This window comes from Danio rerio, chromosome 16, assembly GCF_052040795.2.
Source record: "Danio rerio strain M-AB ecotype USA chromosome 16, GRCz13ab, whole genome shotgun sequence".
Classification (NCBI taxonomy): Eukaryota; Metazoa; Chordata; class Actinopteri; order Cypriniformes; family Danionidae; genus Danio; species Danio rerio.
The window spans coordinates 760,001-763,203 of NC_141036.1; the positions used below are offsets into that span (position 1 = coordinate 760,001).

The 3,203-nt window shown below is 31.2% G+C and overlaps 1 long non-coding RNA gene across 1 annotated transcript in view; it reads left to right on the forward strand.

Moving 5' to 3' along the window:
• LOC147840095 (uncharacterized) overlaps positions 1 to 2,597 on the forward strand; it is a 3,174-nt gene extending 577 nt beyond the window's left edge. Inside the window, exons 2-4 of the long non-coding RNA XR_015512342.1 lie at positions 422 to 461; positions 560 to 703; positions 2,013 to 2,597. This is a non-coding gene — a long non-coding RNA (uncharacterized LOC147840095). The remainder of the gene's footprint in view (positions 1 to 421; positions 462 to 559; positions 704 to 2,012) is intronic.
• Positions 2,598 to 3,203: the final 606 nt, after the last annotated feature.

Consider the following 3,203-nt stretch of genomic DNA (forward strand, 5'->3'; position numbering starts at 1 on the left):
CATAACAAAAGCTCAAATATAACTTAAGCTGATGTATGTCACAATGAATATCTTACACTATTACAAGTATAATTTGGCCTTTACCAATTTATTTAATAAAAGAAAGAATCTATCATCTCTAAATTGTGGTAAAGAGGCACAACAAGCTGTCTTCTTTGTCCAATATTATGTCAGTCAGGATGGTAATGGTAAAACTCAAGGATTACCTTGCACCTTCTCAGAAATTTACCATTGATCATATGTATTACAAGTGGCTAGATTGTTTTTAACACAAGCAACGTTTTTTAAATCATTATCTTAAACAGATTAAGGCTCATTTTGGACTACACTTACATTACTTTACAACTGCTTAATGCAGTACTGATGTATCTAGTAGTTTAGTGGGTTTAACTAATGTCTCATCTGTTTTTATTCATTTCAGATGCAGACACTTTTGACATATGAATTCAGCTTGACTAAGGGTAAGGTTTTTGTTCAGAATTAATCATTATTTAAAATCATTGTATTTTCTTTGCTATTATGTACAGATTTTAAAAGAATGTACTTTCTTTTAATAAAGAACTCTTCACAGCACTGCATCTGAACAGTCACAACCTCACAGAGCTGCACAACTGCCCATCTCAGATCAGTGTTGAAGCTGGAACCTCATCTTGTGTACAGCAAAGGCAGAGCTGAAAATTCACTGTTTGTCTTGTATTGTGTGGTAAGTCATAGTTTTATTAATTTTTTAATTTCATTGCAACACTAAGTAGTCCATTCTGTGGCCAATATGATATAAAAGGCCTAAAATGGGACTAACGTGATTATTGTTTTGATTTCTAGATAAGTACTTATGGGGCTACACATGCAGCTGAAGTTAGCTACATGGAGTAGGACATTTCTTTCAGTATACTCTTAAAGAGATTCACCCAAAAAGGAAAATTCTGTCATTAATGACTCATACTTCACTTGTTCCAAATATGTCTGAGTTGCTTTCTTCAGTTAAACAAAAAAATATATTTTAAAGAAAGATGAAAACCTGCAAACATTATGTCAATGTTTTCAGCTTTTAAGCTTTCTTCAAAAACTTCCTTCATGTTCAACACAAAGTAACTTGGAAGTTTTTAAAAAAAGGTTTACAACCACTTGAGGGAGAGTAAATAGTGAACTATTCCTTTAACCCAATCTAGTTGACTTTACTAGAAAATTGTATAGAAACCCACTGCCTTAAACCCCTTACATTTTATACAGGGTACAACTTAACAGCCATACTTGAATTAAAATATTACCGTAAGTCCAAGAAGATTGTAAAGGTTCTAGGTTAATTTAAAGTGGGCTGTTTAGTTTCACCTTGTGTAAAACATAAAGGGTTTAAGGCAACATTTTCCATGCAGTTTTTTTTATAAAGTCAACTAGTTTGAGTTAAGAATGTAATGGGTTTCAGTAAAAAGCAGTGAATCATGCAGGCATGAAATTAATGTTTAGCCTTGTAAAACAATAAACTTGTTATAATTTAGAAATATTTTTAGGGTGGAGCACAGTATGCTGTTGTAGTTTTCACATAATTGATGAGTCAAACATGAGATGTGTGTTTTAAATTGCAAGAAGTGAATTAACAATATGTTCATCAAGATTCAAATCTTGCATCTTATATTTTTTAGGGTTTTGGCCCAATAATACCCATATTCTGCTATTTAAAAAAAAAAAAACTTGCTGGAGTTTGTGTCAGCATTCCCTTCAATGAAAACTACAGCAGTGGACATCAGTGGTGATAAAAATGTATGAGAAGGATAAGAGTGTTCATAATGAGAAGTGCAGTTACTATCCTGATCTCTGAGTTTGTAGAACTGACAGATCTGCTTGGAATACATGGAAACATGCTGGAAATGTTTAACCTATTATACAGTTAATTCAAGAGTGCCAGGTTTAATGACACTTTACATATATAAATAAATATCACTGAACTTTCTAAATGAAACCTAACGCTCATTCTTTGTTCAGTAATGATGTTGTGCACTTCTAATACTTTACAGTGGCAAAACCTGGAATAACACATGGGAGCCCTCCAGGAATTCCTGACACGCCCAAGTCTCCTCATGCTAACCGGATTGCAATATGACAGTCTAGTCAGCATAAACATCTGGACTCACCAAGCACACTTTGGTTCTCAGTGTTTTGTAAAAATTGTTTTTGGTATTCTTCAGTAAATACTTGAATATGTTTTGAACTTATTCTACTTTTGATGTTTAAGTTCAGAAAGTTGTTATTATAAACATAATTTGCATTGGTCATGAACTTGACTTGTTGTTGTTGTGAAAGCTGTTTATTATAACGGCATTTCCAAAGGCATTATTTGAAAAGATTTTTTGCAGTGCAGTTTTACTTGAGCTTGACATACCAGATGTATGACATGAATACATATCACAAAATAAATATAATAATGATAATACAAAATATAAATTTCCTTCAATTATAATTGTTTTTAATCATTTATATATGTATGGTAATATATTATTGCATTAAAAACTGTTATAAATATATATATTTTTGGTTTTTGCATGTTTGCGTGATTTTTTTTTTGTGGCATTATAAATAAATTATAAATGTTTCATTAAAAATGTATTGTGTTTATTTGCATTCTCATTTACAATGAACTACTATTTTTACTATTTAATGGGCACTATATTTGTCATTTAAGTTTGACATATATTTATATTTGTATACCTACAGGACGCAGTGTTTAGTTACAGGAAATGCTGGAAATGTTTTCAAACATGATGCTTTTTTTTATTATTTTATTATTCGTTTCAAATTTAGTATACTGCCTATGATCTGGTTTTACTATGATCATTTTGCACATTAGGTTACCCCCACAAAGGAATCTCACGGTAAATATACATTTGTATTTTTAATAAGACAATAAATAACATGTAATATTAATACACATTTTGATATTTAAGTTATATTATAAGGTTATTATAATCTACCTTCAACCGGAAGATTACCAAATAGAGACAAAGTGTGACGTAGATTGCGACATTGTGATTGGACTATAACTTCTAAGCCAAATTAAAAGATCCTTCGTGTTGCTAACTATGTTTTGCTAACTTTGCCACTTTACTAACAGTGTCCTTTATCAATGAGTTATCGCTGTGTTTCAAATAGTTACCGATTAACCAAGATCGTAACCCTAAACTTAACCCTAACTACAGCTTTCAATGAAC